Source organism: Mustela putorius, unplaced genomic scaffold (assembly GCF_011764305.1).
Source record: "Mustela putorius furo isolate JIRA1106 unplaced genomic scaffold, ASM1176430v1.1 tig00003867_pilon_pilon_pilon, whole genome shotgun sequence".
Taxonomy (NCBI): domain Eukaryota; kingdom Metazoa; phylum Chordata; class Mammalia; order Carnivora; family Mustelidae; genus Mustela; species Mustela putorius.
The window spans coordinates 30,332,120-30,356,248 of NW_025422019.1; the positions used below are offsets into that span (position 1 = coordinate 30,332,120).

Below are 24,129 nucleotides of genomic sequence, written 5' to 3' on the forward strand. Positions count from 1 at the left end.
TTTCCTCCTCTTTCCCCCCCAACCGATTTTGCTCTTTATCTACTTTTATAACCTCTTTCCACACCCTGAATTTTTTCTATTTATTTATAATATACATCCTGCTTACTTATATAAACAACATGAGTTGCTTACAATATTATAACACACAAGTTGGGAGAGTGAAGAAAAACACATTAGCAGGGGAGAGAGCATTGTAGCAGGAATCTGAGCTGGGTGTTTCCCACAGCTGAGCCCTGAATGGGAATCTAAGCCTTCTAGAGGCAAAAACAGAAAGCAGTGTGTCAGGTTATGGAGTTCCTTTTAAAATCAGAAGAGCACATGGGTTTTTCTTACTGTCATATTTTGTGCAGGGCATTGCCTATGTCTCTCGAGGATGAGGCTCAGCATACCCCTGCTGTCCCTCCCTCCCCACCTCAAAACGTATAGGAAAACCACTGACAGACCCAGGGCTCCCAGCTGTTGGGAAGCTGAACCTCTTGGTTCCTTCCTGAAAGTGGGTTTTCCTGGAGTTGGTCCGAAGGTGACAGAGACCACTGAGGGCTGGCCTCTAAGTCAGGACTAGCCCAGACTTTTATCCTGCAGACCTGAGTATGATGGGACAGACCTCTGGTGGGAAGTGGGGTGAAATCAAGGGGGATACCCTCGGAGTGTCTTCATCAGCCCAGAAAGGGGAGTCCTACCTTTCAGTCAGGACTAGGAACCTCTTTTCTGGGTTAGGGGCCATGTGGGACCTCCCTCAAAACCCCTGGCAAGTGCGAGTGGTTTTTCTCTGAATACAACCAGTGTGGATAGATACGGATTTTTGGAAGAGAGCGTTGTCAGGGCAGAAGCAGTAAGTAGGAGGCTGTGCTGTCCACCACGATAGCCACCAGCCATGTGTGGCTACTGAGCACTCAAGATGTGGCCAAGTCCACATAGAAATGTGCCAAAAGTATAAAACCTACACCACGTTGCAAACACTGTGGCAGAGTAATGTAAGATCTCTCAACACATTGTACTGATCCCCTGTGGAAAGGATGATATCTTGAATTTCTTGTGTTAAATAAAATATATTACTGAAATTAATTTTACTTATTTCTTTCTACTTTTAATGTGGCCACTTGAAAATTTAAATATGTGGCTCAGGGGGTCTTTCTATTGGACAGCTCCGGTCTAAATACCTAGAACGTTTCCCTAAATATCTGATCACTGCAGATACTCCAAATATCGAAACACTTTTCTGAGGAGTGAAATTCCACGATGTCCTCTAACTCCCATGTTCTCTCTCTGGTTCTCTCTCAACAGATACGGCTCCCCACATAGCATGTCCAGGACTCCGTTAATCAGCAATTCCTTTGTTTTTTGTTTCCCCTCCTACATGGTTTCCATTTTCTTTTATACGTGCTTACCCCAGCCATCTGCAGTACAACCGGTTTCAGATATTTGAGCTGTGTAGAATCTCTGTGTGTACAGATGTGTGCTTGGACTTCTCGCTTCCTGAGAAACCTGAAGGGGCCAATTCCAGAAGATCCACTCAATCCTGGGAATGAGTGCCAGGGCCTAGGCCGTTGGGTGGTTTCTGGGCCATCCTGGAGCCTCCTTCCTCCGCAGTCTGCCATCCCAGCAAATGCCCTAACGTGCCATTCCCTGTGACGGGTGGGAGGCGTTGGAGGGGGCTGGGGGGGGGGGATGTTGGGAGTGGGAGTAGCAACCAAGTGCCATGGAGGCAGGGGGTCATGCTCCATTGCAACTGTCTGGTTTCTTGCAAAACACATTCCTCTATATTTTTAGGGAACAAAAAAAAGTGCTGCTACAAGGTTCAAAATTTTCATTCTGAACACTTTTCAGAAACAAATTACCCCAAAGAAGCATTTTGAATACCCCCGTCACATCTTTGGAGCTGTAAAAGACACCTTTTCGTAGGGCACCTGTTAAAATGCAAAGCAAATTTCTCCGAGGCAGAAAAACAATCTGACAGTAGCAATGTAGAATTTGTTCACTCAAACACATATAAGCAAATGCAAAAAGTCATCAAATCCACCAGAGCTGCTTGCTACTAAACCTGCAGCGACTAGTCTCAGCCAGCCCAGTTTGAACAGCCTTCCTTCAGAAGTGTTGAAAATGCTGCGAAGTTGGATGATTGGAATTGGGGCGACCCGCCCCTCCTGGGGTCCTCCTCCCTGATCCTACCGGAGCAGGCACGCTGGGGATGGCCTCTTGCCTCTCACCATAGGGAACCATCTTAAGCCTCGAGGGGGTACCGCTCAGTGAAATCCAGGATCAATTCCAGCGGTTGGAAAAGGAAGCCTTGGGGCGGGGGAGTGACTGACAACTTTTTGTGCCTATGAATAAGTTGTTATTTTAACCCTTCATTGCTGAATGTTTATTTGACTTCTCTCTTTGGCATCAGATAGATTTCATCTTGGCAAGAATGTGAAGAAATCAGTATGGATGGATTTTTTTTTTTTTTTAACATTTAACTACTGTTTTTTTTTTTTTTTCAAAATACAAATTTAAAAGCTGAATCAACTCTTTCTCCCAGCTAAGGATTTTAAAAGGATTGATTTCCAAGTAGGAAAGTCTTCAGGGAAGCTGACAAGGATTCAATTAAGTTGGTCTTGTGTGCTGCTACTAGTTTTGACAAATTTGAGGTTAAGTCCGTGACAACCAGACCAATGTCCGCGAAAGCACCCATGCCATCTCCGTGCCTGCCCAAGCTGAGGGGGCGGGCACTGTCCCTGCTGCTGTCACCACTGGAATGAAGTGTAGGCCGGGGAGACCTCGAGCTTTCTCTTCACTGTGTGAGCTGTAGTGAGAGAGAGAGAGAGAGTGTGTGTGTGTGTGTGTGTGTGCGTGTGTAAAGCACTGAGGATTCTGAATCAATTTCCACACTTTTCTTGTATAAAATTAACCCGACACAGCAAAGCTGCTTTGACTTAATTTATTTGTTAAACGTTGCACTTTGTTTATATGTGTTTTGTATTGCGGGGGAGGGGAGTAAGGAGAAAGAAGATCAATTCTACTGAAGTATTTATTTCGCAAAGTTGATGATTTTGCATTCATTTACACTTTAAAAATTCTTCTTTTGATTTTCATAAATTCCCAGTACTTGCCCAATACAACAGCTCCATGGCGATTTGCCGTCTGGTAGAAGAGCCCTTGTAGGGCGGGTTTTGCCAACTGTATCAGGTAATAACGTATGCCATAGATTATCATCTTGCTGTGAATGTGTTTGGCTCTGATTTTAGAAGCTAAAACATTGGTCTTGGAGAGGATTGCCAGTTAATAGTTGTCACACCGCTATTGTCTATTATGCAACTGTGTTTATGTGCAGAAATTGAACAAAGGGCTAGAATTCTTTTGGGGGGCTCTCTTGTTATTAGATTGTTTTAAAACCTCCCCAAAGTAACTTTTTCCTGGGCACCCCTTTTCTATTTCTAAAGAGTTGCTTGGCCCTTTCATGTTTCAAAAAGAGCCACACGTCTCACTTGTCCTTCCATATTTCTTGATCTCCACAAGGAACTCACAAAATTCACACGACTTTTATTCACAGAGAAAGTTGGCTTTGATGTCCCTAAAAGATAATTCTGCTACTTGCTGATCAGCCAGTCAGTTCACCTAGCTTCAATCTTTGTAGGACCTCAAAACCAACTTTCCTGCACTTGACTAAAAGGTGGGCGGATGATTGGAATGGATTATACAGCATATTCAAATGGATCCCTAAATATCACTTTGTATGATAAACTAAGACCAGGACCATGTCCTCTATAGGCCACTTTTTTAAAAAGCCACATTTATGCAACTTTTTCATTTTAAAAAAATTCTTACTCCTTTACATTTGTACTCTAACTATAAAACCCACACTTCTGAGTGGCTGAGCCTATGATTATATTTTTGGTTTTATGCTTATTTTTTGTGGGAGAGAGAGAGAGAGAATGTGTGTTTCTCCTCTGTGAATAATTTTGTATCTCATGCTACTTCTTGAAAGTTTACTTTTTGATGCTATAAGGGAATAGCCAGATGATTTATACAAATAATCTCTACCTGCAGGATAGTGGATTATTAAATTAGAGAAATGCTGTTTGGAATATCAACGTTCACGGTTGGATTCAACTTAACCAATTGCATTTTTATAACGTAGTATATTCCTTCATTGACTGTACTATCAATTCATAGAGTGATTTTAAAACTTAAGAAAAAGATATATGTTTGGAGACTAAAATATATTAATGCCAAATGTGTTTTGGTCAGTTACTAGAGAATTCTGTACAAATGCCTCATCTCTTCAAATGCTGTACAGTTTGCTTGTTTGGCAGGTAGTAGGGAGAATAAGTGTGGAGTAAGACTTAAAGGAAATAGTATCATGTGATTACAAAAATTAGAATTTATAGAAATATTGGGATAAACGAAGAAATAAAAATCTTTGTATAGAATGTAGCACCTAGTGACTTTTGATGCCCTAACTTCACATGAAGGAGTGATATTTCTGTCTAAGGCCAGACCAAGCCATCACCAAGGCTCATGGGGGAATTATCAGTCCTCTTTTCCTAGAGGAATAACTGAAAGCCAATAAAAGTCCTAACAGTCCCCTCTTTGAAGTGTATTTATGGGTTTTTTTGTTTTTGTTTTTGTTTTTTTAGCAGGGCAGAAGACATTTAGAGTCTGGCTACATGACATATTGGGGAAGTTTTTCACTGGAAGGGGGCAGGGGGAGGATTTCACTTCATTGTCTCACCCTTAATATCTTTCGTGAGCTAAAGGAACCATCATAGTCTAGAATGGTTTTATATAACACTAACAATTTAGCCTTTCTTAAAGTATTGAACAAGAGCCAGGTAACTGCCAAAGGAAGCCTTGCTCCATGAAGTCTGCTTACACATTTACATCTCGTGTACCAGTTTTAAAGACTTTTTTTCATTGTGTGCAGCTATAAGGGGAATAGGGCATTCTGTAGGATTATACATGTCTAGTTTGTAAAGTATGTAATGTGTACTGCAGAGGTGTGTTCTCTGGGCTTTATGTATCTGTACAGTAGCTTTCATTAAAAAAAATTGTGGACAAACTTGTTTTGGTGGTTTGAGGGGGAAAATGGCCATTTATACCAGGTAATGATGCTGTAATATATAGTACATGTAACAAAAGATCTGGAAGTAACCCTCCCCTGGCCCGTGGAAAATTTTGGTTATCCTCTAGGTTCTAAAATGAAGATGTATGGATACTCTGGCAGACTGCATGTTGTATAATTTGAAAAATACTAAAAGTGGAAAATAAAACTGAGTTAAACTTTGTCTGGTCTGTTTTTTCTTGAGTCATCCTAAAGGCATTCTCATTGAAGGCCTCAAGGCCAGTGTCAGGTAGAACCACTGCTGGCCTGAAAAGAAGAGTTCATTTCAGTAGACAGCCACTCAGCCTCAAAGCATGAGTAAAGTCAGCCTTGACCTTCCTGCTTCCCCCTTGCTCGAATATCTGTTTTTATTTATTTTTTAGTGAGGAACCAGAAAACCTGACATTTGTTCCTTCAGCAATGAAATGAGAGCAACTGATATAAATAAGTGTCTTAAACTTTTTTTCTAAGGTAAGGTTGAGATGAAGGTCAGCAGACCGGGGTAATAGCTGAATTTCTTCTTGTCTGAGTAAGGCACTTATTCCAATAATACTTTAGCATAGTGACTTTCTTCAGCTATTATGTTGGAGCCCTGTCCATGTTGAATGTTGGGAGGTTATTGGCATCTTTGGAGAAGGGTTGGCATGTTTGTGTTCCTGTTTAACCTACCGGAGTATTAACGTATAGGTCTGAGATCTTAGGAGAGGACGTTGGAATGTGAAGCCTTTGGAGAATAATGAAGGGCAGGCTGCAGGATGATTTTAGATCTGCTCTGAGCAAGGAGACTTCTGTAACTCGGGTCACTGGAACCCTGTGGCCACACAGGCATTGCGTATGAGAAATACCCTCATTCGTGGTTTGCTTAATGTTGAGGTAGAGCCAGACAGTAAACTGCTTTAATCAATTAAAAACGGGAAGGATGGATGCCAGGTAAACGTTTGGTAAGTGGAATTGAGGGCATGGCAAATGATGTCTTACCCACCTTGCTTGAAATTGTGATTCTCCGAAGAACTCAGAGGAGGCCTTTTTCCAGATATCAGAGTTGTTAAAGGTGACTTATGTAGTAAAACTTTATATGTAGGTAATATTTAGGCTGAAGCTGTGTATTTAAGATGAGAAGGGAGTCCTCTGAAGGAACCCAATGACAAAGCGAATTTCAGCATCAGTGGGAAATGACCCCACAGGTCCCAGAAAGCGGGGGTTCTGGTGAAACAGGAGGACTGCACAGACACCCACTGTTAACAACACTGTTGTTGTTCCTGCAAGTCTTTCTCAACATTTCCCATTCCATGGAGCTCTGGGAAGTACAGAGACCACGAATATCTGTGGAAGAATGTGGAGCTGGAGCCATAGCCTGCAAAGGTAATTATGGATGATGGGTGAATTGGCGGGTTTAACTGTGGCATTGTGACAGATTACAACTTATGAGTTGTCTTCTGAAGTAGGAGGCATCTCCAGGTGACAGGTCAAGTGAAAATGTGGGCTCATTTGACTAAAGGCATCCCGAGCCATGGGGTTTTTACTCTCCCTTTGGCGATTCCTGTTTCCTCGTCCAGTCTGCAAAGAACTCCCCAATTTCTGTGTGGTTAATTGGGCTCAGAATAGTCAAAGACTTGGAGGAAACTCCTGTGGTTCTTTCCTCTTACGGCACTGTGGATGGCACAGTCTGGAATTCTCCATCTGCTTTGCTTCCCCAGCACCAAGGGCTCTGTTTGGGCGCCCTTCCAAACCCTCACCCTTCCTCATGACCCACTGCACATGATTGTCGTAGGACAACTCTTCAAAAACTGTACCTCAAGTCCTATTTTACTCCTTCAGAACGTATGCAGCCGTTGGCAAACTAGCTCTGGATGCCATGCAACAGCCCTAGAACCTCAAAATGCTCAGAAAGCTGCAGGAAAGAGCCAGTGAATGCCAGAGACTGTTCTGGCTGTGTGCCAGCTACTGTTTTAAGTGCTTTACATGTATTAATCCATCTAATCCTCCTAAGAACCCCACGAGGTAGGCACCAGTATCTCCACTTTAGTGGGCAGGAAACAGGCACAGAGAGGCTTGGTCACTTGCCCAAGGCCTCACAGCTGCGAGGAGTCAGGATCGAAACCCAGGCAGTCTGGTCCCGAGGTCTGTGCTCTGTGTGTGTGTGTGTGTGTGTGTGTGAATAACCAGCAACTAGCTGCAAAAATCCTTTTACAAAGAATTTATACAAAGTCTTAAACCTTTGCAACTTTTCTGTTTTCTCCCCTCAGAGGAATCCCAAGAATTCCTTGTTATTTGAATTATGTTAAGCAGTCAGATACATCTAGGAAAGAATCAAAGCAATAATGAAAGAGGAGGCCCCACAGCAGGGGTCCCTGACAGTGCACCTCCTAAAGGAAGTCTGTGCCCCAGCGGCTGTCAGGATCTTTCTTCCATGTCAGGATCTTTCTTCCACTTAGAAGGCTGCAGTCACTCCTGGCAGTTCCATACAGGATGCTGTAAGAATTTAACTTCACTCATGCTGACTTTTTTTTTCTCTTTCTCTTTAGGACATTCATGCTCTCTAGTTGCATTTTAAAATATATTTGTCCCCTGCTGTGTCAGCTCCCAGTAAAGCAGGGTTCTCTTGCCCCATCTGGGCCAGCTCTAATGGAAGGTCTGAGGGGTACTGGGTGTGTTCCCCCTCCCTGGGTCTCTGTGAGGCCTTGGAGGAGACTGCTGAGAGGAGCTGCCCTTCCCTCACCTCCATCCTTGTCAGGATGATTAATAGAGTCTCCTTTTAATGCCTTAAGTTTAGAAGAAGTACACATGCCAACCATACCACACATGCATCTGCAGGTCCAACTACAGAAAGGAGCAGAAACCATACAAGTGGGGTTCCCTTGTGAGCACTCCCCACCCTGCTTTACCACAGACTCCATTTACTTGTGCCTCTCCCGTCTGCGGGTGCTTCTAATGGGCTTCTGCGGAGCTGGGGCGGGAGGCTGGTGGTGGATTCCTCTAGGTCACGGGTGGCTACCTCCTCCTGGCAGGTAGGCTGCTGACCTGCGGACCCCATTACCAGCCTGGCCTCTCTGCTGCCCTGCAGCGCCCCCTTCTGGGACATGCCCGCAAAGGCAGGATACCCCGGACCAATAAGCAATGGCACTGTTCAGTAATTCCAAACGGAAACAAGGAGGGACTTGGGACCTGGATACCGCTCTACTTCGCACTGACCAACGGTGACGTTGTTTAGCTGTGCAGCATGTCAGTGAACTCATCCCCATACCTGAATTACGGAGACGTTCAGCCCACCTCTCTCTACTCTTCACATATGGTTGGAGGATCAGACGAGAAATTGTGTGCAAGCATTCTAGAAAGTGCTACTTAAATCGAAGAGATTGCTGTGTTAAAAGACAAAATTCAACGGAGTACATTTTAAAGGTCTTACTGGTTTTATTCAGTGATTCATGAATTGGGCAACATGAATCTAGCAGACAGGAGCTCGAAGGAGTGGTACAGAATGGAAGACTTAGGGGGAGGAGGGAGTGGGAACAAAGAGGCAGAAAGCAGAGTAGTTCTGGCAAGGTCACTTTCCTTCAGGGGATGACAGGGGTCTGCTGGGCCAATAACCAACCTAGTGCTGACTAGGTGATTCCTAGCTGACCGCTTTAAAGAGTCCATTTCCCGGAGAGCTGAAACTGTAAGTGTCGGTTTGCACTTAGGGTTAAGTGACTCCTTTGGGGGCCTGTTGTATTGTTCTTCATAGTTATTATCAAAAATTTCCTGGGAGAAGGTATTTTTACCTTGGACCCCAGCGAGGCCTTTACCCATCACCGCTGCTACTTAGTGTAGGAGACCCTGGGAATCATCTGATCTATTCAGTGAGTCAGATCTCCTTGTAGCCCTCCGTCTAGGGTTCTTCCTTTCCCACACTTTCCCCCTCCTTCCTTTTGGGGGAAGAGCTGCTCTTAGACTGTTTCACCGGGATGGAAGACTCCATACCCTCTCAGTAATGGCAGTGAGGAGGGTTTGGGGCCGGTGTCCATCTCTGTGCCTGGGAAGGGTTCACACCCCAGGCTCCTGTGCGTGTTCTGCCCTCGAGGTCCTGACACTGCCTCATGAATCAAGTCCTCTCTGCATCTCAGAAATCACTGAAATGATTTCTGAAAGCCTACATCCCTGCAGCATCTTTATCGGAGCTTAACAAGCTCCCCAAAGTGAGACGAGAGGCACTCAAGGAGTCACTTAGCAGAGCCGGAACACAAAAGCACACTCAGCTTCTGCCAGCATCTGGAAGCAAGCCGTCTGCTGCCTCTGCTAGGAAGAGCCTGGCGTCTGAAAGCTCTGCCCCTGGCCCCACATGGGGGGGGCAGGTACTCGCTGTGCCACGCGGCCATTCTGTCATCTTCAGCACGTGCGTCAGCTGCTCCTAAACACAAGACTCAGGGTCATGACCTCTGCTTTCTGCTTGTCTCTGTTCAGGCCATAAACCTAAGAGAAAACTGAAATCCAACAGGTGAAGTCACCTAAGGTCACATGGTTAGTTTTGTCTCTAGAGCCCACATTCCTTCTATTACAGTCCTCCGTTTGCCCATCTCAATTTTCTCATTCCTGAATTCCCCTATGACTTGTAAGTCAATAGTGTCTTTTATTTTTTTTAAAAAAAGATTTTATTTATTTATTTATTTATTTGAGAGAGACGGTTGGTGATCTCCAGGCAGAGCAGGTGCACCAGGCTCCAACCGTCAGGACTGTGTCACTCTGGTGATCAAGAGTGAACTCCGGCAGGTTATACAACAGAGTTCTGGTAGTCCCCACCCTTCCCTGTATTAACTGAAAGCCTCTGGTACTATGCATGGCTCATGATAGCAGCTAGTTCTTCAAGCGCGTTCTGGAATCTTTTCACAAGGTATGGGTGAGAGTGGTACTGTTATTCTCCCCATATACAGATGAAGAAACTGCAGTATGGAGAGGTTTAAGTGCCCAACATCACAGAGCTAGGGAGTGGTGGAACTATCTTGAGAGTCTATTTGCTTAACCAAGAGGCTAAGTTTCCCTGGGTTACGTGGTTACCAAGGAGCATAGAGAGACTAGGCTAAAATCACATTTCACTCCCCGACCAGAGCTTATCCACAGACCTAAGCCACATACATATAGGAACAGTTGAAATCATGTGATGAACTCAAAGTCTTCTGCCAAAATGTTAGCATTCATTCATTCTTTCCAGAAATATCCAAGCACCTGCTTTGAACACAGCATTGTTTTCAGAACTGGAGAAAAGTGGTGAATAAGACAAGACAGAGTCTTTATTCTCTTACAGGCAAATTATGAACTACTGAAGACCACTTTCTAATATAATTTAATATGTTTAAGTGCTATGAAGAGAATAAAACAGGGTGCTGTGACAGCAAGTGTCTTGTGTCTGCTTTGAATGAAGTAGTCAGGGAAGGTCTCCCTGAGGGTGACTAAGGGAGCCGGCATACAAAGATCTGGAGACAGTTCCTAGCAAAGAGATAGCAAGTGCAAAGGTCCTGAGGAAGATTTTCTTGGTGTGTTAGTGGTAATCACACTCTGATTTTACACAAGGAATTTTCTCCACGCTGGTATTCCATTTCCTCATTGATCTAGCAAATTAAAAAGAGGATCAGTATGTTTGTGTTATCTTCAAAAGTAAGAAGTAAATTTGGAATAATTAAGAACTTTTTTCCTGGGTTCAGAAATACAACACCAAAGACATTTGGACATTTTTTTTTAACATTTTTTTTAAAGATTTTATTTATTTATTTATTTGACAGACAGAGATCACAAGTAGGCAGAGAGGTAGGCAGAGAGAGAGGAGGAAGCAGGCTCCCCGCTGAGCAGAGAGCCCTATGTGGGGCTAGATCCCAGGACCCTGAGATCATGACCTGAGCCGAAGGCAGAGGCCTTAACCCACTGAGCCACCCAGGCGCCCCCATTTGGACATTTTTGTAGCCAGCAATTTGGAAGCAGACCCAAAACTTTCAGTGCTTGCTCTGGAACCCAACTGAAAGAGGGCAAGCAATCTCCAGCTGATGTGTTGTAGAAAGCCAAGCAGATTCACACTGATCGGTGGGCCCTGAGAGTGTAAGGAATAGTACTGAGGAATAAGTATGGAAAAACTGATTTGCTGCCCAGCTTCAAGGTCAAGCACAGGCCTGAAGGGGCCACCTGCATCGTTTTATAGTCTTCTTCTTAGGGAAATGCAGCTTCTACAGTTTGCCACCCAGGAAATTGTGCATGCTGGCCTTGTATGTGAGAGATATGCCCAATCTGCTTCGGGGAGGTTATTTCAACTTTCCGCTATGTTAGGATTCTGTGATTGATGAACCTCAAAAACTCCAGGAACACCTATGTATTCTTGGCTGTCCTTGGTAAGCACGAAGAGAATTTCACCAACTGAAATGAAAAGGTTCCGGATTTTGTCTGATCATTCTTGAGCCCACATTTTTGGATGTGCCTGAAATGTAACTTTGATAACCATCCTTGCTGCCTGCTGTAGCTGCCTCTTCTGTTTTTTGTTGTTTTGTTTTTTTTTTTTGGCTTCAGACTCATTTCTTGCCAAGATCCATCAGGAAAGACGTAGTTCCCACCATGGGCCTCACACAACTAAATGGCACCAGACTGAAGTTCCCTGTTCAGTGCCTAATTAGCCTGTGGCTGTAGGAAGTGGAACAAAGCGTCTACATTTTTGTAGGATGTCACTTGAAAGTGTTCACTGAATAGCCTCAGCTGTTCAAATAGTAAAGCTGCATACAGTGGGGTGTGTGGAGGGGGCGGGTCCTGGGGGAGCAGTTCTGGCAAGAAAGGTCTAGGCTCCTTGAGATTTAAAGGGCTAACACGGAGGTGGCTGCATATTTTTTTTCCCCTCAAAATAGAAGGCTAATTTCAAAATGGGTGAAGGGGAAGGGGAGGTACAGGCTTCCAGTTATGGAATGAATAGGAATTAATATGGAATGAATAGGACGTGGCAACATGCACGTTAATGGGATTAGGATAGTTGTGCACTGAGATGTTTGCGCCCCTCGTGAGCACAGCTTAATGTATACACTTGTGGATTCACTATGTGGTACACCCGAAACTAGGGCCACACTGTGTGTTACCTGGGCTTCAATTAAATAAATAAGGAGAAAAAATAAGTTTGGGGAAAAAAGCCTTCTGTTGTACTTAGAGTGCTGCTCACGGGAACCTGGGCTGTGGAGAGAGGAGCATTTCCCTTCTTTTGTTCAGGGGAGGTGAGGGCTTGACTCAGAGGGAAGGGAGGCTGGTCCATGGTTGTGAGGTGGAAGCTGCTTCAAAATGAACGGGTCCCCAGGCTGATTTCTGCACTTGAGAAGTTGGATGAGACCAGTTTCCTAGGCTTGCCTGTAGGTGAGTAGCACTCTTATTCAAAACCACTCCGCTGTCCTGACTCGGAATTCTCAGGCACAGTGACCTGCGTCTCGAGCAGGCATCCCCAGTGATCCCCCTCCTCACAGGGGTCTGGGAGCAGTGGCCTGCACCACCTCTGACAAGTCTTCCACCTGTAAGACTCTTTGCTAAGGCTTGAAGGCAGTGATTCCTAACCAGTTTTGAGACCCAGACCTATTTGCAAATTTAAGGAGAGCTGTGGATGCTCTCGTTCACAAAAATGTATGTAGACACAGAATGCTGAATCCAGTACCAGGGTCTATAGATCTGGATTAAGATATAATACCCTGAAGTCAGCTCTCAGAAGAGACACTAAGCATTTAGAACTGTGCCTGGGCTAAAGTAGAAACTCAGGGCTTAAGCCTGGGCTAAAGAGTTTAGCCTGGGCTAAAGGTGGTTCTATGTATGCCTCCCAGCACCTATGATATACTAGTACTATCTTCATTTTATAGACGAGTGAACTGGGGCATAGAGAGATTAACATACCTGGTTAAGTGGTGGCTGGATTTGAACCCAAGCCCACCTGAAAACAAAGCCAGTGAACTTAAAATTCTGGGTGACCTAATGAAGTCATTATCATATTTGCCTACCTGAATTCATGGCTCTTTCTTTCTTTTTTTCTTTTTTTTTGTAAATATTTTTATTTATTTATTTGACAGAGAGAGAGAGAGATCACAAGCAGGCAGAGAGGCAGGCAGAGAGAGAGGGGGAAGCAGGCTCCCTGCTGAGCAGAGATCCCGATGCGGGACTCGATCCCAGGACCCTGGGATCATGACCTGAGCCGAAGGCAGCGACTTAACCCACTGAGCCACCCAGGTGCCCCATGGCTCTTTCTTTCTATTGCTCACCACTCTCCTACATCTCTCCTGTGTGTGTTATAGTTAACTGAGCAGCTACTACGTGCCAGGAACTATCCTAGGCACTTCATGTATATTGTTTCATTGAAAAAATGTGCTCAGAAAATGATGTATAGTATTGGGGGCACACACTGAGAAGGTAAAGGTAGGGAGAAAAAGGTAAATAATATCTCAAGGCCCAGAAATTTTCTGGTTATTTTTTGGATGATTTCTCTTTCACTGCGCAATCAGAGGACCAGAGATAGAGAAGAAACGGAACATTTCCTAGTTCAGATATCATTTGCCCAGGGACTAGCATAGAATGGTAACATGCATGGTCATTGGCAAGGATTAATTAATTCTAGACCCTTAAGAAGTCTATCAGCGGTTTTGTCCTACTTTCAGCACTTAACTGTGTCACCAGATACTAGCTGGCTCCCTTTGCACTGTCAGTCTGAGCCACATTAAAGGAAGTACAAGACCTGTTTACTGAGCAGGTGCTTTGTGCTGGCTCTGTGCTCAAGCCTTTAACGGCATTCTTTCACTTAACCTTACAATGGTATCAGACTTTCTTGTTTCAGATCCTCCTTTCAACCCAAGAACTTCCAGCTGAGATCTTGTCTGATTTCATGCCTGCAGGTTTTCCCAGTGGGAGAAACACACAATTAGACAATTAGGGAACTTGCCCAGGGCTACTCAGCAAGCCCTGGGTTGGGTGGGGGGAGGGAGGATTTGGGGGTGGGGCGGAGAAGGCGAGAGAAAATGAAGGGACGCCCGGGCAGAACTCTTGCCTTCCTGATGATCATTCCCAGGCCCGTTTGGGTGGCATCCCTTACCAGACTGGCCTGGCCAAGATCACACACTCTAGTGGAAAGATCCTCAATCACGGATGCACGTGCTGCTCTGAGTGAAACCAGGACACAGGAAGGGCTGGGCCCAGTTTGTGTGGGTGAGAACTGCAGGGGCTCCCAAGCCCAGTCCCATGTGCTGATGCAAGTGGCTGTCCCAACCGCAGGACCCTTCACAGCCCCACCCTGGGACACCAGCCTCCCCACCTACCGCACAGGGGAATACAGCTGGAGTAGGTAGGGCACACCTAGGTGGGGCATTTTCTGTAACTTTTACAAGGCTGGCCTTTCCCGGTGTGAAGCAACTAACCACTTCTTAAATACCCATTTGCGCCAGACTCACTGATGAAGCGGGATCAGGGTGGGGGAGGGGGCGGGGGTCCAGGCCCTAAGAATGTTAAGCCTATTGTTGGGGGTATGGGTGGAGCAGACCACTTGGCCCTGACCTCACCTTAACAGACAGCATCTAATTATGGCTTTGAGGTTTAATAGACAGAGAAATACACTGAAATAGTTCTAAGCAGGAATGTTCTCCACGCAACTTCAAAGTTGTGCTGTGTTTCCTGTAGTGTGCTTAGAATGGGTTTCTTTAGTGAATCTTGATATTAATTTGTGAGTAGCAGCAACACACAACATTGTGTGTGTGTGTGTGTGTGTGTGTGTGTGTTAAGGCCATTCATTTGCCCAGTGGAAAAAATACACCACACTCTTTGTATTCTATTCTGATACCTGTTCTTTGTTTGTTTGTTTAAATGGAATTTATTTATTTATTTATTTATTCAGCATAACCTCCATACTGAACACGGGGCTCAAACAACTCACAACACCAAGATCAAGGGTCCTATGTTCTACTGACATAGCCAACCAGGTGCCCCACACTTTTTTTTTTTTTTTTTTAACTGTCAGGGCCTCGGTAAGTGTGAGTGTCTCATATCACACTTGCCTTCTGAGAGGCCTGGAGAGGCCACCAATTAGAGATCTCAGCAGAGGACCCTTTCTGTAGAAGTTGTATCCCCACTCAAGGCTTCCTGGCTATTGGACCCACCATCACCACAAACGCCTGAGGCTTAGCTCTGCTACTAGCTGGGGGTTCCTGGGTCAGAGTTACAAACTCTCAGCTGTTTCCACAAGGGCAAAGCTGGCAGGACAACATTATATTTCTGAGTAACCCTGCCTGTGACATCTTCAGAAATTAAAAGATTTGCTTCACAGTTTACAAAGATGCCCAAGGGGTGTGGACTCCCTCAAGCCAGCTGCCTGGCAGGCCGTGGGAGGGGAGGCAAGCAGTACAGAAAGGAGAGGTGGTGGCTTGGAAGCCTGGCCTCTTGACTCTGGGTTCTCACTGAAAGTAGGAGAGATGCTGGGGCAATTCTGGCCTGTAAGGACCAGCAGAAGGCTGGACTCAGAAGACCGGGCCACGCCTCATTTGTGCACCAAGTATTCACTGAGCACATGAGCTATCTTGGATTTGTTCAAGTCTTTGGTTATTTAACAGTGGACAGAGGAGATTCCTCCCCTCTTGAGGGAGGATATCATTACCTGAAATGATCTTATTTATAGCTTAATGTTATTTTATGGAAGGGTTGGACGTCATCTGAGCCCACCGTGGGTGAGGTGCAGATGGCTTAGTGTGGGATGGTCAGAAAAGGCCTGAGTTCTTACAGTTCTGAACTAAGTCACCTGGGCCCCAACCCGAGGGTCTCAGTTCTGGGTTCTCGGTTTGTACATCCCCCAAATAAAGGGGTTGGCTTCCACTCTTCGCACTGTTGGTCGCTTGGTCCGGTCAGCCTCACGCTCTGTGTTCCATTTCCTGAGCGGGTCAGGCTGGAAACAGACCGGGCCGTGGCTCCCCGCCGCCTCGCAGGCATTAAGCGACCCGGTGTCACCTAACAGGAGGTCGCCCGGGCCTCCCTTCAACCCGGCGGAGGATCCCTGAGGTTCCCAGAGGAGGCTGAGCCCCGGGCGGCTCGCTCCCGAGCGGGGCCCACCTGTCCGGGCCGAGCCCCTCGCGGGCGCCCCAGGTGGCTCAGGCGGGGAGGAGCCGCGCCCCGCCCCGCCCCGCCCCGCGCGGCCGGAGCCAACGCCGGCCCCCGGCGGGCGCGCTCGGAGCGGTGGCCGGGAGCCGGGCTGGGGTGCCGAGAGGCCCCGCGGGTGCGGGCGGTGCAGGTGAGCGGGGAGGCCGCGGCCAGCTGGGGGCGGTGGTCGGCCGGGGCCGGGGGACCCCGCGCGGGGGACATGCGGAACCGCGCGGCTGCGGCGGGGCCGTGGAGGGCCGCGGTGCCGTGGAGGGGCGGGGGTCCCGAAGCCTCCGGGGGGGCTAACAGCTGGGAACACCTGGACGGGGCGGGGGCGGGGGCGGCGGAGGGTCTCCTGCTCCGCCAGGGCACCTCCGAGCGTTTGCCTGGCGCTGGTGGGGAGCGGAGAGGCTGGGGGGCCGGGCTGCTGGGGAGAGCCGGAGCTGCGGCTGGGGTTCGGGCGGCGGAGGAGCCCAAGTCGCTCCCGCCTCTCTCTCTGCGGCGCCGCACACGGGCCCGCGTCCTGCCGCTGCTCTGCCCGGCTCTTTACTTTTGGTGGTGGCGGTGATTAAAGACCTACGCGCCCGGGTTAGTTTGTTCCCTGGGCGCTGAGTATGCTCGGCTGCTCTGACTCTAGGGGCCTTTGGTGGGAAGACTGCAGGTCTGTGTGCCCTGGGGCGTTGTGGAGATGAGGGTGGAGGTGGAGGGCCTCCATCTCCCAGGACGCAGCCATCCAAGAGAGAAGGAAAAGGTCTCGAGTGCTCTTTAAATTCCAGTTACTAGCTATGTGAGCTTGAGCAACTTGCTTCACTTCGCTGATGCTCAGTTTCCTCAAAGGCAAAATGGGCATGATAGTCATTAAAATAGCTTTAAGTTATCTCATGTTCATAAAGTGCATGGCACGAAGCTTGGTGAAAGTTCTCTCCATTTTTTCCCTATGTGATAGTGTAACACTCTATGCCTCCCAGAGGTCTCCGCACATTTCTGAACAGAAGGGGGATCCAGGAGGCTTAGATTACCCTCCTTTAAGGTGAAACCCTAGTGTGGTGGCGGTGTGGTGTGTGTGTGTGTGTTTTGGGGGTGGCATTTCTTTCTTTCTTTCTTTTCCCTTTAATCACTCTGACTTATTCACTGCTAAGCTACTTTCAGGCTCTTTTACTTCCTGATGCCATCCTAGAGGCAGTCGATCGGAAGGTGCAGGTAGAGGGGTGTTATCAGCCTGCTTTCGCCATTATCAACTGTGTTTGTCAGAATTCTTTTGAGTTGGGTGTTGGTCATTTGAAAATTGCCTGATGTAATATGGAAATTGGGTCACAGAAATGAAAAAGTCTGAGGGTTTTAGCTTCAGGCATGGCTACATCCAGGGGCTCACATGAGGTTGCAGGCATCATTCTCTCTCATACATGTCTTAACTCTTTTCGCCTTCTGTGATGACTTTTTTTTTTTTTTTTAAGATTTTATTTATTTATCAGAGAGAGAGAGGGAGAGAGAGCGAGCACAGGCAGACAGAATGGCAGGCAGAGGCAGAGGGAGAAGCAGGCTCCCCGCTGAGCAAGGAGCCCGATGTGGGACTCAATCCCAGGACGCTGGGATCATGACCTGAGCCGAAGGCAGCTGCTTAACCAACTGAGCCACCCAGGCGTCCCTGATGACTGGTTTTTAATATGAGGTGATAAATAGCACTGGCGACTTCAGGTTCATCCGCTCCTTGGGGTGGGGGGCTGGGGGGGGGGAGAGTCTCTCTCTTCTTCCAACTTTTTTGTCCTTACAGCAAGTCTTACTGATAGGCTAGACTAAAGCTGGGCCAAGTCATCTCTGTGCATAGGGAGTGGTGGTAAGAGTGATATGGATATTCACAATAGGAGTGAATACTTTACCCAGGTGTCACCAGTGCCTGGGGGATTTGTTCAGCTCCAGTTCAGCTGCTGGCTGGAGAGGGGCAGTTCCCAGTGAGAAGTTGTATAAAAATAGTACATGTCCATTGCACTCTCTCTGCCTTTGCTCATCACCACCTAGACGAAGTCTGTAGTAGAGTGTAGACAGCCTGGGTGCCATATTCAATCTGTCAGTCATCAAGTCTTTATCCAGGCATGGAAAGCATCCTGTGTGTTCATCCTTCCATTCCTTGTTTTGTTGATCATTCGTTCAATAGGACTAAAATGGAGTCACTTATGCTAAGCCCAAACTGAGTCTTAATTTCAGTAAGCCAGGGCTTCTGCCAAGGGTGAAAATGCTTCTTTGGAGAAGCTCACAGTCTGGCGGGAAAGGCAGATATGCAGATAACAGTGCTTGGGACCGTTTAACTGTCTGGCATAGAGTGAAGACTTCCCAAGGAGACTGTAGTGGTGCTCAGAATTGGAGATAGTAGGGCTGCTTGAGGAGAAAAGCCCGGAGGGACTTCCCAGGCCATTGTGGTGGGGAATCAGTGCTTGCTGTTGTAAGTTACTGTCCATCCAAGAGAGAAGGAAAAGGTCTCGAGTGCTCTTTAAATTCCAGTTACTAGCTATGTGAGCTTGAGCAACTTGCTTCACTTCGCTGATGCTCAGTTTCCTCAAAGGCAAAATGGGCATGATAGTCATTAAAATAGCTTTACTGTCTCACTTAAAAAGTCTGCAGGAGGTGGTTCACGGTGGTCACGGCCCTCTTGGTTGGATTCGCTTGCTTTTCCCTGCTCTGCCACAGGTTGATTATGGTTCTATCAGGGCTGCGGCTGGTAACATCCCAAACAGAAGGGAGGGATGGTGTTTGTCTAGAAAACAAAGGACAAGATTTCCCAGACATTCCCTAGGTCATTGGCCAGGATGGTCATATGGCCACCTTAAACCAGTCACTGGTGAAAGAGAAGAAGGTGGGCTATGATTGTTTTATCCATGCCATCTTCTGGAGCTGAGAGAGGGGCTCACCTTCCACACACTGATGCCCCTTATCTGAACAACGCTGCAGTTCTGCTAGCAAGGGAGGAAGGGAGTTTGCCTCTCAGGCTGTTAGGTAGGCAGTCAGTCTGTGGTTTTTCCCACAGGCAGGGACAGATGGTGAAAGGGCTGGCCTGTATGGGCAGTCGGGAGAAGTGCAGGACAATAGAAGTACAGGGTGTAGCTGAGGGCAGAGAAAAGTGAGGCGGGAGACACCGGCAGAGACACAGGTAGAGACTCGACTTTAACATAGAGTACCCAGTGTGCGAGATATCATTCTGGCTATCGCCAAGAAGCATAAATCTTGATCCCATTCTTCAAAGAATTTACACTTAAAAATTTTTTTCTGAGCTTTTCATATTCCTGTTGGCAACAGCAACAGTGGCTTACTCTATGGTGATGATTCGGTAGGGGTGGGTTAGGGTGGAGGAGTTGGGGTTGGGGGGATGCGTATAGTTTGAAAAAGCCTCACAGCTGGTTCTGGTCTGTGTCTCAGTCCCCAGCACCTCCCCTTCACCATCTCCTGTACTTCCCGTTGAGAACACTTGCTTGTTCCAAATCATGGCTTCATTTCAGTATTGTTACCTGTCTTCAAACTAACAGGCTGGGACTTGGTGAAGATGCAGTCAGTGGGAGATCCTGGGCAAGAAAACAGTTGTCCTGATAGTAAAATCAGTGGGCGAATTGTCTGTAGTTGTTTTGGTAGGAAACCAGCCTCAACTGCCTATTGCTTTTAAAACATTTAGCCTGTTTTCACTGGAAGTGTGAAGTGAGTGCTGCTTTTTGTTTCCATCTGATATGGCTGATGTTGGTGGACATTTGGAGTTAGATTGGGCAACAAGTTGTGCATCCTCCATATCTTGTTGGCACAGAAATTGGCAAAAAGACTTGGTCACTAATCCCGAGAGGAGGGAGTGGAGGGTAGCATATTTTCCATCAGCAGTGCTGTTATGGGATGTCCAGGATCACTGGAAAAACATGAAGGAATGGGGAGGGAGAGATGTCTTGGGAAGTCATTGGTTCACAAATATTTAATTGAGCATCTACTGTGTGCCAGACCCTGTTTCCGGTGCTGAGGGTAAAAGAGTACACAAGAAAGACAAATCTCTCTGCTCATCACACCTACAGTCTACTAGAAGGGAACCTATTTATTTATGTTTTGTCTCATTTTTCAGGTGAAGAGAAGTACTAAGAGAGAAATAAGTTATTGTCAGAGGGGAGGGGGGTGAAGGGTGGGCAGAATGGCTGAAGAGGAGTGGAAGATACAGGCTTCCAGTTATGGAATGAATAAGTCACAGGGATGAAGCATACAGCATAGGGAATATAGCCAGCCGTGTTGTAACGGCTTTGTATGGTGGGGGCAACTGGATTTGTGGTGAGCATAGTGTAACATATAGGCTTGTTGAATCAGTCTGTTGTATATCTGAAACTAATGTTACATTATGTGTCAGACATACTCAAATGTAAAAAAAGACTCTAAAAAAATAAAACTGGGTAAGAAAAGAGTGCAATAGTTGGAAACAAGCTGGGCATAGTGCTGGAAATCTTCAAGGTTTATTCTTTCTCTGGTTTCCAGTGGAGAAGTATGGCCCGAGCCGGCATGATATTTGGGAGGAAAAGACATTCACTTGGAAGAAGAGGATTATATGTTGAATAACTTGATTTTAAAAGATTTCTTTCACACAGAATCTCTTTGTTTCTTTGTTATACTTCACATTGTTCCCAAACATGATTTACAGTGACTTACAAAATGTGGTACCAGTGGTGAGAAATAAGTGAAGAAATATGAGCAAAGGGAAAATAAGAGTAATTTCTTTCATCATTGGGTTCCAGAATTGTTTAGTTTTGGTATCAGGGAGAAGGAGGAAGTATGGTGATTAAAAATGTGATTCATGCTCAGGGTTCATTATTTAAAAGGTGATAAAATAATTTTTAAAAAAGATTTTATTTATTTATTTGACAAACAGAGACTACAAGTAGGCAGAGAGAGAGAGAGGGAAACAGGCTCCCCGCCAAGCAGAGAGCCCGATGTGGGGCTCAATCCCAGGACCCTGGGATCATGACCCGAGCCGAAGGCAAAGGTTTTAACGCACTGAGCCACCCAGGCACCCTGAGAAAATAAATTTTTATGCCTCAGAAAGTTACAACTTTTTTGTTTGTGTGTTTAAAGAGTCAGTTTTTTTTTTTTTTAAGAATTTATTTATTTATTTGACAGAGAGAGATCACAAGTAGGCAGAGAGGCAGGCAGAGGGAGAGAGAGAGGAGGAAGCAGGCTCCCTGCTGAGCAGAGAGCCCAATGCGGGACTCGATCCCAGGACCCCGAGAACATGACCCGAGCCGAAGGCAGCGGCTTAACCCACTGAGCCACCCAGGCGAAGAGTCAGTTTTATTTGATGGGAAAATTAGTCTCTTTATGAAGGGCTTATACAAAATTTATCTCCTGAGTTCAATTAAAACTAATAGTTTATTTTTTTTAGGTCAATATAAACTACATCAAGGGTTGACAGAGATCAAAAGGCTAGTTCTGGATCAAATGAAATGGTCCAAAAAAAATTTGTGAGGAGTTTTGTTTAGACTCTTAATGGACCGGAAAAAATACACAAATTCAAATAAAAATTTAAAGTCTTTAAATGTTATGTAGTGGTAATTTTGATTGCCTATTTTTATTGGGTTGTTTGTTTTCTTATTGTTGAGTTTTGAGAGTTCTTTACCTAATTTGGATGTAAGTTCTTTGTCAGAAACGTGTTTTGCCTGAATTTCTCTCAGGCTGTGCCTTATATTTTTATTCCCTTAAGGGTGTCTTTCTCCAGGCAAAAGTTTTCAGCTTTGGTAAGCCGGTTTTTCAATTTTTATTGCGAATCAAACTTGTTGCTAGTATATAGAAATGTAATTTTTTAAAAGCTTTATTTATTTATTTTAAAGAGAGAGACTGAAAAAGAGAGCGAGTTAGGGGACAGAGGGAGAGAGAGAGAATCTCAAACAGACTCCCCACTGAGTGTGGAGCCCAATGTGGGGCTCTACCTCACAACCCTGAGGTCATGACCTGAGCCAAAATAAAGAGTCAATCACTCAACTCAACTGAGTCACCCAGGCACCCCTGCAATTGCTTTTTATATATTGACATTACATTTGGTTACCTTCCTAAAGTCACTTATTCTAGGGGGCTTATTTGTAGATTCTTTGGATTTTCTACACAATCATGTTATTGGTAAATAAAGACAGTGTTATTTCTTCCTTCCCAGTGTGGATGCCATATATATATATATATATTTCTTATTGCACTGGCTAAGAATTCCAGTATAATGTTAAATAGGAGTGGGGAGAGAGAACATTCTTGCCTTGTTTGTTGTCATGGGGAAGAAATAATCAATTTTTCACTATTAAGTATGATGTTAACTGAGGCTAGATGCCCTATGAGGTTAAAGAATTTCCATTGTATTCTGAGTTTACTGAGATTTTTTATTTTGGATCGATTTTGAATTTTGTTGAATGCTTTTTCTCCATCTGTTGACAAGATCATGTGATTTTTTTCTTCATATTTAATACAGCAATTTTTACTGATTGATTTTCACACATTGAACCAATCTTGTATCTCTGGGATAATTTCACTTGGTTGTGATGTATTTTTGGAAGAGGCTGTGCAGGATTGGTATTATTTCTTACTTTAGTGTTTGGTAGAATTCATTAATGAAGCCATATAGGCCTAGAGTTTTCTTTTGATAGGTTTTAAACTACAGATTTAATAGGTATGGGTGCACTTAAGGATGCCTATTTCTTGATAAGTTTGGGTAGTTTGTATTTTTTAAGGAATTGTTCTACTTCACGTAAGTTGTCAAATATATATCTCCATAAGATAGAATTTTTTGTGGTCTTCTCATATCATCCACTTAATGTCCATGGAATCTATAGTGATTTTCTCCTTTCATCCCTGATACTGGTAATTTGTGTCTTCAATATTTTTCTTACTCTATCTAGAAGGTTATTAATTTTATTGATCTTTTCAAAGATCCAGATTTTTGGTTTCATTAATTTTGTCTGTTTTTCTACTTTCGATTTTATTGCTTTCTGCTCTTTTCTTTAATACTTCTTTCTCCTTGCTTTGGGTTTAATTAATTAATTAATTAATTTAGTTGTTTTCTTAATAGCTCATTTTACTGATCTGAGATTTTTCTTCTGTTTTAATGTAAGCATTTAGTGCTATACATTTCCCTCTAACCACTGCTTTAGCTGCATTCCACAATTTTGTTATGTGTATTTGCATTTTCACTTATTTAAAATTAAAATATTTAAGAATATTAAGAGAATTCCTCTTAATCCACATGTTATTTGACTGTATATCATTTGATTTTTAACTATTTGGGAATTCTCCAGAAGTCTTACTGTTATTGATTTCTAATTTAATTCTGTTATTGTCTCACAGTATAATTTGCATGACTTATATCCTTTTAAATTTGCTCACCTTTGTTTTATGCCCCAGAATGTGGTCTGTCTTGGTGAGTGTTCAATGTGTACTTGAAAAGGATCTGTATTCTGCTATTTTCGGGTAGAATGTTCTGGAAATTTTAGGTCTTCTTTGTCCTGATTTTCTGTCCATTTGTTTTATCAATAACAGAGAGGCATGTTGGAGTCTCCAACTATAAATGTGGATTTTTCTTTTTCTATTTCTTCTATTTTTGTCCTATCACTTTTTGCTTCATGTATTTTGATTATCTGTTCTTAGGTGCATGCACATTCAGGACTGTTATGTCTTTTGGAGAACTGATCCTTTTATTATTATGTACTATTCCTCCTTTTCCTTGTTAGTATTCCTTGTTCTGGGTTCTACTGCTTTGGGTGTTCATAATATAGTTACTCCAGCTTCCTTCGTTTAGTGTTTGTTTCCTGTATCTTTTACTTTTCTTTTACGTCTAGCCTGTCTGTGTCTGTATATTTAAAGCAGGTTTCTTGTAGACCTCAGAGTCTTTCTTTTTTCACCTATTTGACAATATCTATTTTTCAGTTGGTGTGTTAGACTATTCACATTTACTATGCTGTTAAACTTAATTAAAA

At 44.8% G+C, this 24,129-nt stretch overlaps 2 protein-coding genes across 5 annotated transcripts in view; both read left to right on the plus strand.

Moving 5' to 3' along the window:
* The window catches only part of KIF5C (kinesin family member 5C), a 156,541-nt gene extending 151,274 nt beyond the window's left edge, over positions 1–5,267 (plus strand). Inside the window, exon 26 of the mRNA XM_004757858.2 lies at positions 1,285–5,267. The gene's annotated coding sequence lies outside the window, so the exon portion shown is untranslated. The remainder of the gene's footprint in view (positions 1–1,284) is intronic.
* A 10,939-nt stretch (positions 5,268–16,206) lies between these two features.
* LYPD6B (LY6/PLAUR domain containing 6B) overlaps positions 16,207–24,129 on the plus strand; it is a 179,658-nt gene continuing 171,735 nt past the window's right edge. For 2 of the 4 annotated variants that reach the window (XM_045066480.1, XM_045066479.1), the window contains exon 1: positions 16,216–16,319. The gene's annotated coding sequence lies outside the window, so the exon portion shown is untranslated. Of the gene's footprint in view, positions 16,320–24,129 lie in introns of all 4 variants that reach the window. The other 2 variants (XM_045066481.1, XM_045066482.1) reach the window with 2 other exon arrangements.